The sequence below is a fragment of the Carya illinoinensis genome, chromosome 5 (assembly GCF_018687715.1).
Source record: "Carya illinoinensis cultivar Pawnee chromosome 5, C.illinoinensisPawnee_v1, whole genome shotgun sequence".
NCBI classification, from domain to species: domain Eukaryota; kingdom Viridiplantae; phylum Streptophyta; class Magnoliopsida; order Fagales; family Juglandaceae; genus Carya; species Carya illinoinensis.
The window spans coordinates 19,561,368-19,576,775 of NC_056756.1; positions in this window are offsets into that span (position 1 = coordinate 19,561,368).

A 15,408-nucleotide genomic window follows, 5' to 3' on the forward strand; every position below is an offset into this window, starting at 1 on the left:
TCATATTTATATGGGAGAAAATATTTTTAAATTATGGACTATACTAACAGACTATTGAAAAATGTTGTTAAATCTTGTCTTCTTTGTGAGAAGATAATTTGTTAGTAATTATCAAACATTTATTTATAAATATGTATAAAAAAATTTCACTATTATATAAGTTTTCAAAAAATAAATGATTACAAATGTTATAGTGTATATATATATATTAACATATTCTATACCATGTTATTTACTACAACAAATAAAACTTTCATCGTTACATCTCTCTAAAGATTGTTTAACTCTTACTTTAATAATAAAAACTATATCATATTAATTTATTTCAAGAATTTTCATAACCATTTTTTTAAACTATTAAGACGCAAAAATGAAATACTCAAAAATTTCTTAATGATTTCAATTTTTTTATAACAGTACAAGAAATATTAAAAATTAAAAAAGTAATTGATTTAACATTCTCACACCAGTCTAAATAAAATAGTAAAAACCAAATTTTATATATTTAAAATATTAAGAAGTTATAATTGATTTTTTTATAAAACTTTATGAATATACTATTCCACTTATTATTACTACTCTTAACATCTTAAATTGAGAGTGTATTTTGAATGTTTGTTATTTCCAGAATAAACATATAACGCTTAAATTTTAAAATTCAAAAATTTTATGATAAATATTACATAATTTGATCATATAATTATAATAAAAAATCTCATCATTTAGGTTAAACAGAAGAAAAACTATACCACATTTGAAATTGTAAAATCATCTTTCATAATAAAAAATCTCATCCTTTAGGTTAAAAAAAATGTTTGATCAATTGTGGTTGAAAAAAAAAAAAATTCATCTTCCATATTCTTCCACAATTTTTAAAGTTGAGTGCATAATGGAAAATTTTTTAAAACCCAAATAGTTTTTCTTTGAACTTTTTGTATTAGCGGAGGTTGCTCATTTTAATAGTTGATCAAATATTTATTTCAACTGATCCAAAGACTAGCAGAAATAAATAAATAAATTAGAAAAAATATGTGGCAATGCCATCGAGAAAAGGGAATAAAACACGAAAGTATTTTTTCTACTTAGTGATTAAGTAAGTAATTTTTTTTTTATTTATATTGTGATATTGTTAGTTTTATTAATTATATTTATAGTATTACTATATAGTATAGTAATGTATACTAATATTATATATTTATATACTAATACTAATATTATTTATAACATAACATATTAATATATAATATATTAATAGTATAATATATTATAGTAATATAATATTAGTTATAGAAAATGTAATGTCCGAACGTTTCAATTTAACATTCAAATGTGAAGGGAAGAAATTTTTAGGGCAAATTTCAATGTTCGAAAAAATTGTGGGAAATTTCCCGCTCATTTCCTCAGCTCTATTTATAAATGTTCGAATGTTAAATTATTTTCGTTCGAACGTTAAATTATTTACTTTCGAACATGAAAAAAATGTAAAACATTTCCCGCTCGATTTCCTTAAATGGGTGATGAGATGAACATCCAAATATTTCAATTTAACGTTTTGAATGAATGAAATTTGAGTACAAATTTCAACGTTCGAATGTTAAATTATTTAGTTCAAATGTGAGAAAAAAAGCAAAAAATTTCCTGCTTGATTTCTCAGCTCCATGATGAGCTAGAATGTCTGTACGTTTCAATTTAACAATCGAACGTATAACTTAAACCTTCGAACATTAGGACAAATGAAATGTTTTTTGAATGAAAACACGCACAGGATGAAAAGCATAGTCATTTCTATTTCATCTCGTGTGTGAAAGAAAGATAGAGAGGGTGAGAGAGGGTCATGGTTTAGAGAGAGAGAGTTTCCGTGAGAGAGGGTTAGAGTGAGAAAGAGCTTGAGTGAGAGAGAAAGTTATAAAGTAATTTTCCTTGGCATTAATTGGTTTGTTCTTCAAGAGGGGTAATGTGAGATTACTGTGATGACCCGCTTTTAAGTGTATTTTCGCTGAAATAATTGTTTTTATTTTATTTAATATATCAGTTATTTTATTTTAATTTATTTGCGTTTTTTAAAATTTGTTTTTAATTTAATTTAATTTATTTGATGTTGTGTTTTATTTCTTTAAGTTGTTTTGTAGTTTTAATCTTTTTCGGCGGTTTGTTCGTTTTCCCGGAGTGAGGATTGGACCTCATCTCTTTTCACATCTTTTTCCTTTTTTCCTCTTTTTCCTTTTTTCTTTTTCCTTTCTTTTTCTTTTCTTCTTTTTCTTTTTTTTTCTTTCTTTCTTTCCTTCTTCTCCCGCTCGACCGAACCCCCCCGGTGCTCTCTCTCTCTCCTCCCTCTCCCTCACGCCGGCGTCACCTTCTCTCTACCCTACCGCCACCGTCCGGCCACCGTTCGGCCCCCCACCGGTCTCATTCTCTTCCTCTCCCTCCGGTGCACCACCCCTCCAAAACTCACCCCCAACCGGCCGGCCGTTTGGCCGGAAAAGCACCAAGAAGGGCGCACGGATTTTGCTCCGATCCGCCGCCGTCGCTCCACCTCCGGCCACCATTTCTTCACCACTTCATCACCGACTCCTTGCCGTCCTAACCCACCCATTTCCGGCCTCCAACGACCACCGGAACAGCTCCTACGAGCTTAGTTTCCGTTTTGGGATAATCCGGCCATTTCCGGCCATTCCGCCGCCACCCACGGCCAACCGCCACTTCCAATAGCTTCACAACCATCCCTAGACCATTCCCTATCAATCTCGTGTCCTAGTTTGTTCCCGTTCAAAAGTAGGTTTTTCAAACCCACGGCCACAGTGAATTTTCACTGTGACGTTGCTGTTTTTCCGCCGTTTGCAACACCGCTTGTTTTCTAAAATTGCCGTATAGCGCTGTAAGTATTTTCCAAACTCTATTTTCAGATTTTAATATATATTGCTCATTCAATTATTTACTGTTGTTGGTTGTTGATTCCGGACTGAGTCCGAGGAGTTTCGGGGGTCGGATGGATGGAGGACGGAGTTGTCTGTTTTATTGATTTATGTTGGTTGGTTATTTTATTATGCATTGATATGGCATTTCATGGTGCATGCACGTGTGTTTTTGTTTATGTGTGAAAAGCCCGTGTATTGACGTGAGTGGTTTTGCGGGTGCGTGTGTATCACGAGCCCAAGCCGAAATGTCGAGAGAGATGACGGGAGCGGGGCTAGGGGATGCTTGGCTACGAACGCGCTGGGCGCGGAACCGGGCATCGCCCTACTCACCGACTCCGTGGCCCTTCGCTGGCGAGGGCTAGAGGATGCTTGGCTACGCACGCGCGGGGCGCGGAACTGGGCATCGCTCGTTAGGTGTCACATGCGTGGTGGTACTCTACGGTGTGACACTGGAGCCAGTGTGTGCGGGTGACCCCTAGGGGAGGTCATGGTGCATACGATAAAAAAAATTGGATAATGGTTTATGAGGCCAAATGGGACTTTTGGCGTGGGCCAGATAGACTTCTAGCGAGATATTGGGCCGGATGGACTTCTGGCGAGATATTGGGCCAAATGGACTTTTGGCGTATTTTTCAGAAAGGTTATGCTTTTGGGCCAAATGGGTTTTTGGCGTGTGTGGAAAAACTTGGGTTTTATGGGCTTTGTGCATTGGGCATGTTTCATGCATCTTGTTTGAGCTTTATGTGTTTTTTATCTGGTAGTGTTTGGGTTTTACTTACCTGCGGTACCATTCGTGGTTCCGTAGCTTTTGGTGCAGAGTTAGAAGACAAAGAGGAGGAGGCTAAGCCCGAGGATGCGGCTCCGCCGGGCTGCTGATGCTATCTTTTATATTTGTTTAAAACTGTATTTGTGTTTTGTAATATTTATCTATGTACGTTTTAAACAGCTTGTATTACGTTAAGAAAAATTCTGGTACTTAGTTATGACTTTCATTATCCGCTGCGTGTTTCTCTGTACACATCCGCTGCCTTACACACACTCGGCACCCGTCGATGGGATGGTGACCCGGGTTGTCACCATCCGGACGTCTCAATTTCCCCGTGTTCGGGCGTGGGGATTTGGGGGCGTCACAATTACTTTTACTTTTAATTTTTTTGTTTTATTTGTTAATTATTTTATTGTAAGGATGTATTGTGAGATTTGAACTAATTTTGTTTATATATTTTTTGAAGGATTATTTGGTGAAGTTTGTTGAAGCATTTGATTTGATAGTAGTATTGTTGGGTTACGTATATTTCTAAATTTTGTTGTGAATTTATGCACAAATATGTGATATCATTGTGAATAAATATGTGAGGAATATGTTTATAGATTGTGAATTTGTGTGTGAATATTTATTAAATATGTTGTGAATATGTGAAATTGTTGTGATTATTATTTGTGAATTTTTATTGAATATGTGGAGAATATGTTTATAGATTATGAATTTGTGTGTGAATATTTATTAAATATATTGTGAATATGTGAAATTATTGTGATTATTGTTAATGAATATTTATTATATATGTTGTGAATATGTAAAATTGTTGTGATTATTGTTTGTGAATATTTATTAAATATGTTGTGAATATGTGAAATTATTGTGATTCTTGTTTGTAAATAAATTTGTGAACTTTTTTATTTTTTTAATTTGTTCTTTCTTAGGAACTAGATAAAGTATAATATACATATAATAACTATAATTAATAATAACACATTAAATATTCCTTCCATTGTGACTTTCCAAATCATTATATTATTAAATATATATATATATATATAAAGAAAGTAAAATACTCTTCAAAAAAGAAGTCTTGAACCAACCAAATAAGTTGAGAGTTGGAAACTTGGAAGGAATAAATTACTCTTTATTTAATATAAAATAGAGAATAAATAAATAAGGATCAAATAAATGCTTAATTAGACATTTATATATACTTATTGTCTATATAAATAAATAACTTACTCAATTAAGTATATAAATATCAGTAAACATTTTAGACATAATAACTAATTATAACTAATATGTGCTTATTTTTGTAAGTAATTAAAATAAATCAACTTATACTAAGTTATAATATAAATAATAAGAAATAAATAAGTATCAATTATAATAAAATATATATAATAACAATTAAATATATATAATAACAATTAAAATTAAATAGGTATCAATTAATAAGTAACCAAGATATATAGTAATAATTAAAATTATAATTTAGGAATAAGAACAATTAAAATTATATAATAACAATTAAAATTATAATTTAGGAATAAAAACAATTAAAATTATATAATAACAATTAAAATTACATAGAAAAGTCTCCAAATTTTTACATTACAAAATGATTATTCACCTTCCCTATCACATTGTCCACCACTTTTTCTTTTCTTCCTTGAACAAAATTAAATTGGATCATGAAGTGGTGATATGCTATTAAACCCCATCCTTCTCTAAAAAACATTATGTTCTTGTCCTGCTAAGTTTCTATCAAATGGTGGGCTAAATATAATTATGATCATGTTATAAAAATGTTTTCAAAGATTAACAAAGCTCTTGAGGTGTTAGTCCAATGGAGTAAATTTCAAACTCAACTAGCATCAATTACCAGTAAAAAAATATTTGAAAAAATTGGCTAGAGCTATGTCACAAGTCAGAGACAGTGACGAGGAAGAAAATCCTCAACAACAAGCAAGATTATCTTCATTACATCAAGCAGCATCGCCAGCAGCAGTGTTAGAACCAATTAATCAGGCATTTCCTTCTATAAACATCATGTTTCAATCATTCGTAATTGGTATCCAAAGCCTACCCCACCGGATATGCAATTCGAAGAAATTGAACATATAATAAAATCTACTTTTTCAACAGATGTATTATATGAATGGAATATAGATAGATTATTTGAATATGAAATATTAAATCATTTCCAAGAAATGATTATGGTAGCTAAAGTTTATAAAGTTAGCAAAAAAACAAATCATCAAGTAGTAAATATTCAAATTCTGAATGCCTTCTTTTATATACAGACTCTCTTTATATAGATACATGTACAACAAAGATCAATAATATGTGCTGCCTGACACTAGCATAGTAGACGCCTACAATAAACAAAGTCTATTGTCTTATTTACATATTCGTATGCCTTATCATCCTTTATCTACAGTAATTGATCATAATTTCTAGTATAGACAAAGTCATTTTTTATCTTTTAGTTAGTTACTATTGTTGACTTGCAATGGTAGACAATCATTCATTTGATTTTGAACAATAATTTGACAATAGATAATAGACATAGTTGCTTGTTCTGCTCTTTAAGGAAATAATGCTTTTGACGACTGAAAAGATAATGGTTTTGACAATCTTATTATGTTGGATAATTGAGGTAATAATAATTTTTTGGAATCGATATTCTATTTTATTTTATTTCCAATCTTATTGCTTTATTGGTATTTTTTATTTGAATTTCATAATGGAATATTAAGCTCATAATGTTGGTTTTACTAATCTTTATTAATTAAGATGTGAAGAATATAATTTAAGACTTGAATTGAGTAACTTAATGGAAAGAATTGAGCATCTAAAAGAAAAACAATCATTAATGAGATTAGGTTATTTCTCAATAATGGAAAGATATTATACTTATCAAAGTAGACAAGCTGCTTTAGAAAGATTAGAAGATTACTGCGACATCTTAAAAAAAGAAATTAAAAGTATAAGATATCACCTAAGTATTCTTGCTTTATAAAAAAAATAATAATAATAACAAAAAAGAAAAGGTAAAAATTCACTGATACGGATTTTCTTAACAACAATAACCCATATAAAAGAAAATGGAGTATATTAGAAATCTTGTGTTGGTAAGTCATGAAAATCTATTAGTTAGCTCATTCGTGCCAATAAGACTTTAAGAGTGGTCCCGGTGGTGTTCCCTTAAGATCTTGATCTACTTATTTCTCATTGAATATATGAAATCTTTGTTTTAAAAATATGTCTCAATGAATTCTTTATTTAAGTCAAAAGAATCCACTACTAACATACCTATAGAATTTGAACCTAATAATATTAACCAAGAAGATTATAGTATAATAGACATAGAAAGAAATTTACTAGCCTAGACTATTCCTAATGTTCCTAAGAATCAAATATATAAACAGTCTACTTTCTCTTTTAAATTATCATTTCTTATTAATTATACAATTAAAACAGTAGAAAAAATTATTAGTCTAAATAATGATTATGAATCATTACAATTATTAACAAAAGAAGCTATTAAACATAATAAAGAACAAAAATATTCTTTTATACATATTGGATTAGTACAAGTGGCTATAAAATCACTCACTAGAAGCAGATTAAATGCCTCAGTATTACTCTGTTTAAGAGACGGAAGACATTATAATTTTCATTATTCATTACTTGGAATGGTAGAGTCAAGCCTTCTTCAAGGTCCAATTTATTTCAATTGTTATATTAATTATTCACTTCCATTATTTGATACTAATATTTTACATGCTTTAATATTAAATATTAAAACAAATGGTTATCATATGATGAAGTGATCATATCATTTAACTGTAGTGTATAGAATTCATTATAAACTGATGAAAACAATATTAGAGTCACAAGCTCTTATTATCAGTCCAAAAGGCTACATGTTATTATTATAATCAAGCACACCAAATTCTAGTATAAAAATTCCTAAACAAATAAATTGGAATCAAATTACTCTCCCTAATGAATAACAGTTAGAAAATATAATTTCATTACCCAAAATAGAAAATAATTCTAAAAATGATTTAGATTACATAGATAAAAAAGCGTATGGAACCGTCCAAAGTGCATTTCAACCTTTTACGAGATCATTATCATAATCACATTATTATTCACCGGCACCTTCTAGTTATCATACACTCAAATCTATCCTTACTTCCGTTTCTAGAAATAAATCTCAAAATTTTGACACCAGATCTCAAAATCTAGATACCCAAATTCGAAAAATTAATCCTAGAAATATTATTGACATACCAATATATTACCATCTTTAATTACTGTTATTAATTGTTATATGGTATAAAATCAGATATTATTGATACACTAATATTATATAATTTTATACCATCTAAAATCAGATAATTATAGCAATAAAATACGTCTTATTTTATTTGCAATCTTCTTTATATTATTAGGCTGGTTATACCGTCTCTTATTATAATAATTAATTATTGCTATTATATATTACATGTGATACGTATATGGTATCAAAGCCATTGATTATTATATATTGATATTCTGTTTTATTTTATTTGCAATCTTATTGCTTTATTGGTAATTTTTATTTGAATTTCATAATGGAATATTATGCTCATAATGTTGGTTTTACTAATTTTTATGAATTAAGATGTGAAGAATATAATTTAAGACTTGAATTGAGTAACTTAATAGAAACAATTAAGCATCTCAAAGAAAAATAATCATTAATGAGATTAGATTATTGCTTAATAATGGAAAAATATCATACTTATCAAAGTAGACAAATTGTTTTAGAAATATTAGAAGATTATTGCGACTTCTTAAGAAAAGAAATTAAAAGTATAAGATATCACCTAAGTATTCTTGTTTTATATAAAAAACAATAATAACAAAAAAGGTAAAAATCCACTGATACGGATTTTTTAACAATGATAACCCATATAAAAGAAAATTGAGTATATTGGGAATCTTGTGTTGGTAAGTCATGAAAATCCGCCGGTCAGCTCATTTGTGCCAAGAAAGCTTTAAGGGTGGTCCGGTGGTGTTCTCTCAAGATCTCGATCTACTTATTTCTCTTTGAATATAGGAAATCGTTGTTTTAAAAATCTGTCTTAATGAATTCTTTATTTAAGTTAGAAGAATCCACTACTAATATATCTATAGAATCTGAACATGATAATATTAACCAAGAAGACTATAGTATAATAGTTATAGGAAGAAAATATCAAGAAATTTCGAATAGTCTTCTCTCTGGAGGCGACTGCTAGAGGAGAAGTATAGTTTGGTTCGTTGCTAGTCTTGTGTTCGGGTCTAGTGGAGGTTCCTCATGGAGGAAATTGAGGACCTTTGTAACAATCTTAGGCTATCGGAGGAGGAGGAAGTGATCATTCAAGCACCAGTTAGTGATCAAATTGACGTTCGGCGTAAGGGGGAGAGAAGTCTTGTTGGTAAAGTCTATTCCAATCGTATGGTTGGTAAGGATACCATAGCTGCAATGATGAGAAAGATATGGAGGATAAGTAAGAAGGCTATATTTCAAGAGGTTGATAGAAATGTCTTCGTTATCACTTTTGCAACCCATGCAGACCATTTGTAGATTTTGGACGGCACTCCATGGCTTTTTGATAACTCTCTGTTTCTAGTTTAACCCTACAATGGAGCATCCCAACCAGCCAAAATGCAGTTCGTGATTGCACAGTTTTGGATGCAAATCCACAATCTTCCTCTTGGTTTTATGACGAAAGAATGGGGCCAACAAATAGGATAATCGGTTGGAATAGTGCATGAGATTGACGTGGCGGAGGATGGAATTGGTTGGGGAAAATTCCTTAGGGTAAAGGTTGAATTTCCAGTACAGCAGGCTATTGCACGTGGTTGAATTATTATGGGTATTGAGAAAAAACAGTGGGTGCATTTTAAGTATGAAAAGCTTCCAAAGATTTGCTTTGACTGTGGCTGGATTCTGCATGGCGAACAAGGATGTTTGGCGGGAAAATGAACTCCGAATGTGGGTCCACAATTTGGTGTCTGGCTTCGTGCAGAGGAAACTTTTTGACTTCGCAATTCAGGATGGGCTACAGAAGATTTGTCTGGTGGTATGGGAGAAATTACGTTGAAGGACGCTACCACAAGGTCGTCTCACTTTGAGACACCTGGTTCGGTGGACAGTACGGCGGCAAAAGGATCTCTCGGGGATTCAGGGTAAGGGCAAGTTGGGAATACAAGGGGTAAAGACAGTTATCATAGGCGTGGTAGTGAGGGAGTGAAAATCGGTGCTGCTACACCAATGAGTGTGATGGAGCAGTGTAGTGGGGAAGAAGGGGTTAAGGAGTTGGGCATAACTGTTCCGCACCTGAAGGATACAGTTTCAAAGAATGGGTTACCGGCTGACTTTAAATTTCAAAACCAGGTGGTTTCGCGGGCAATCTATCTCCAGGACAATGGGCCAAAAGTATTGGATGAGCCTGTCACGAATGCTATGGGTTCTGGGCCTTATCTTGAGCCCATTTCTTCGTAACAATTACGTGGAGAGCATGGTGTTGTTCATGAGCAGGTGTCTCCACAGATTACTAGCAACAGGGACAACAAATGGAAAAGACGTGCGACAGTATCTAGTGGCAGAGCAGTGCCATTTGACTCTAGAGTGGGAACTAAATGTCGGAAGGGCTCTACATAGGACATTGGTGCAAGTACAACAGGCTTAAAAACGAGGTAAGAAACTTTGTTTGATTGATGAAGCTATTGATCAACCATTTGATAATTTATCAGCGGAGGCTGGTTGCCAGCCCCACTGGGCACCATGAAAATCTTGAGTTGGAGCTGTCGGGGGCTTGGGAACCCTCGTACAGTTCAAAGCCTTTACTCTCTTATAAAGGCACAAGGTCCCGAAGTGGTTTTTTTAATGGAAACTAGGCTTACAAGTTTTCAGGCATCAAAGGTAGTTAGGAAGGTTCAGTTTGAGAATTATGTGGAAGTGGTGGCTACTAGTAAGAGTGGGGGTTTGCTGGTTATGTGGAAACAGGAAGTCTTCTTGGAGTTAGTTAACCACTCCAATAGGCATATCAATATGCATATTAAAACTGAGGATGATGACACCAAATGGATGCTTACTTGTTTCTATGAGCATCCAGAGACAGACAAGAGGAAGGAGGTGTGGAACCTTCTTAAATCTTTTAGACCCCAACATATCGGATGGAGCGTTATAGGTGACTTTAATGAAATTCTTTACCTTGATGAGAAGTTTGGGGGTCGGGTGAGAGTTGACTCTCAGATGGCTCTTTTTAGTAGTGTATTAGATGAAGGCCATCTATTTGATCTGGGATGGCAGGGTGCAAAATTTACATGGGGGTGAGACTTTTACTAATGAGAGATTAGATAGAGCATTGATAAATAGTAAATGGATGGACTACTTTCCTAGTTTCAAAGTCATTATTTTGTCTGCAATTGTTTCTGACCATAAGCCAATATTGTTGGATTTCATGAAGGCAGGTAGTACTAGAATATGGAGGGGGTGCCAGTTCAAATATGAAGTAAATTGGTCAAAGGAGGAAGGCTGCAGTGATGTTATAAAGGAAGTATGGGCGAGACAGGGTGGTGTTTCAACAGCACAAAGGGGTTTACAAGGGAAACTCGAAAGTTGTCAAAAAAGGTTGCAATCGCAGAGTAGGAATTTATTCTCATAAAGAAGGCAGGCTATTAGGGAGAAGACAGAGATTGTCAAACAGCTTCAATCTAATGAATGTGCTACAAATATGGGGGAGTTGAAGAGATTGCAAAGTGATTTGGGTTTTCTATTGGAACAAGAGGATAAAACTTGGAAACAAAGAGCTAAAAAACATTGGCTGGCAAAAGGAGACAGAAATACTAAGTTCTACCATGCATGTGTTAAACAACGAAGGAAAAAGAACTTGATTACTAAGATCATGGATGGAGCTGGACAGGTTTTGCATACCTTTGAAGATATTGCAGCTGGTTTCAGAGACTATTGTTCTCAGGTTTTCAAGTCCTCTCAGCCTTCATGTTGTGCAATTCAGCAATGTATTATGGGACTTCAACATAAAGTTTATGAGGATATGTGTGTACAACTTGACAAGGCTTTTACACGAGAGGAAGTTGAAGTTGCTTTAAAGCACATGTCTCCTTTCAAATCTCCAGGAGTAGATGGATATAGTGCAGGTTTTTATCAAGATCATTGGGGGATTGTAGGGTCTGATGTGACTCAAGTAGTGCTCCAGTTTCTAAGCAGTGGGGAGATGCCTCCAGGTTTGAATCATACTCTTATTGCTCTTATTCCCAAGCTTGATTCTCCCAAATTTGTGCATAATTTTAGACCTATTAGTCTCTGTAATGTATGGTATAAGCTTATTTCAAAGGGTTTGGCTAATAGATTAAAGCATGTATTATCCAAAATCATTTCATGGAACCAAAGTGCCTTCATTCTTGGGAGATTAATCACGGATAACGTCATGGTTGCATATGAGCTTCTTCACTCTATGCAATCAAGACACAAAGGTAGGGAGGGAAGTATGACCATTAAAATAGATGTGTCCAAAGCTTATGATCGTGTTGAATGAGATTTTTTGGAAGCTATGCTTGACAAATTGGGGTTTAGTGAGGTTGGATAAAGCTGGTTATGACTTGTGTAAAAACAGTGAGCTATTCAGTTCTACTAAATGGGGCTCCTGGTGAGGTTATAGTTCCTACTCGAGGATTGAGGCAAGGGGATTCTTTGTCCCCTTACCTTTTTCTCATATGTGCTGAAGGTTTTAGTATGCTAATGAATCAAGCTGAACAGAGGGGAATTATTAAAGGAGTGTCAGTTGCAAGAGGTGGTACACGGGTCAACCACTTACTATTTGTTGATGATTGTGTGATTCCCTGTAGATCAAAATTGGAGGAATGGTTTACTGTTCTATCTATTCTCAAACAGTATGAAGAGGCATCAGGTCAAACTTTAAACCGTCAGAAATCCTCTATTCTTTTTAGTTCCAACACAAAGGATAAAACAAAGCATAATATCACTCAAGTGGCTAGAGGGGTAACATGCGGAAATTAGAATAGGTATTTAGGATTACCTATTGTTGTAGGTAAAATCTAAATACAATACCTTCAGGGGCCTTAAGGAGAGGATTTGAAAAAGGATTTCAAGCTGGAAAACAAAGCTATTGTCTTTTGCAGGAAAATAGATATTAATAAAGAGTGTGTTGCAGGTAATACCTACTTATACCATGAGTGTGTTCAGGTTGCCAAAGAAGTTACTTCATGAGATTGAGGCTCTTATTGCAAATTTATGGTGGTCTCACACCAGAGATGGACAGGGTATGCATTGGAAGGCTTGGAGTAGTCTTAGCTATTGTAAGAACATGGGAGGATTGGGCTTCTGAGACCTTAATTGTTTCAACAGGGCACTAATAGCTAAGCAAGGTTGGAGGCTACTTAAAGACCCTAACTCTCTGGTTGCAAGGATTTTTAAAGAGAAATAATTCTATACGGGCACTATGGTTGAGACAAAGATTGGCTACTGTCCTTCTCAAATATGGAGAAGTTTAAGATCAGTGATGGATTTGGTAAAGGCAGGTATGTTTTGGAGAGTAGGGAATGAGAAGAGTATTTATATTTGGGAGGATAAATGGGTTCCTATTACTAGTACTTTTCAAATTTAGTCTCCCATCCAGCGTTTGGAACCTCATGCTACTATAGATGTTTTAATTGATTCTAAGATGAAGACATGGAAAACAGATTTGGTTCAAGCTATTTTTAGTCAGGAGAAAGCTCTTAAAATTTGCTATATCCCTATAAGTTACAGTGGAGCTGATGATACAGTCATATGGGGTTTTATTGAAAATGGCATATTTACTGTTGAAAGTGCCTACTTTACTGATTTGAAGCATAAAATTGCTCTGAAGGGACAATCTTCTCAAGATGGACAGCATGATGCTATGTGGAGGAAAGTGTGGGGAATGGAAACTTCTGGGAAGGTAAAACATTTGATCTGGAAAGCACTAACTGATATTCTGCCAACAAAAGATAAGCTATTCCAATGAATTGTCACAGACAACTCTCTCTGTCCAATATGCCTGCAAGAGGTGGAAACTGTAGTACATGCCCTTTGGGAATGTCCAGCTGCAGGTGATGTGTGGGGGGTCTCGAATAGCTTTGTTCAGAAATTGACTTCTACTTTTCCAGATTTCTTTTCTTTATGGACAGTTTTGCAGACAGAATTGGTGGATGCTCAATTGGATCAGGTGGCAACAGTGATGTATGGTTTATGGAGAAGACGAAACGAGTTTATTTTTCATAACAAATTTAAAGACCCTACTATGCTGTGGCAATGGTCAGTGACTGAGGTAGAATTATTTCAACAACTACAACATGGGAACAAAGATGCAAATCAGTCAGACACCAAACCATCTAGTACAGCTCAACTGCAACGATGGAAGCAGCCTATAAATGAATATGTCAAGGTTAATGTAGATGCTACTTTTGACAAACATAAATCACAAATGGGAATAGGAATTGTTATACGGGATGGCAGAGGGGATCTTGTGGCTACTCTTGCTGCACCAAGAAAATTTGTGTTATCAGCAGTAGCAGCTGAAGGCTATGCTTTGCTAAGGGCTGTGGTTTTAGCTGGTGAGTTGGGACTGACTAAGGTTGAATTTGAGGGGGATGCGAAGACTATTGTTGATACAGTTAATGGTAGAGTAACATCTCATTCTTGGTTGGGACAGCTCACAGATGATATAAAGTCAAGGATGTCTGCACATTCTTGTTGGTTTCTTTCTTATTTTAGCAGACTTAGTAACAAAGTTGCTCATGCCGTTGCAAAGTTGGCCCTATCCTTAGATTCTGAGCATGTGTGGATGGAGGATTGTCCTCCACATATTATTTCAATTATTTCTTTTGATAAGTGCTGTATAGATTCTCAATGAATGAAATATGTTTTCCTTAAAAAAAAAAAAGTTATAGAAAGAAATTTATAAGACTGGACTATTCCTAATGTTCCTAAGAATCAAATATACAAACAGTCTACTTTCATTTTTAAATTATCATTTCTTACTAATTATACTATTAAAACGGTAAAAAAAACTATTAGTCTAAATAATGATTATGAATCATTAAAATTATTAACAAAAGAAGCTATTAAATACAATAAAGAACAAAAATATTCTTTTATACATATTGGATTAGTGCAAGTGGCTATAAAACCATTCACTAGAAGTGGATTAAATGCCTTGGTATTACTCTATCTAAGTGACAGAAAACATTATAATTTTCATGATTCATTACTTGGAATGGTAGATTCAAACCTTTTTCGAGGTCTAGTTTATTTCAATTGTTATTCTAATTATTCACTTTCATTATTTGATACGAATATTTTATATGCTTTAACATTAAATATTAAAACAAATGGTTATCATATGATGAAAACATCACATCCTTTAACTGTAGTATATAGAATTCATTTTAAACTAATGAAAACAATATTAGAGCCACAAGCTCTTATTACTAGTCCAAAATGCTACATATTATTATTATAATCTAGCAAACCAAATTCTAGTATACAAATTCCTAAACAAATAAATTGGGATCAAATTTCTCTCCCTAATAAATGGTAGTTAGAAAATATTATTTCATTATCCAAAATAGAAAACAATTCTAAAAATGATTTAGATTATATAGATCAAAAAACGAACGGAA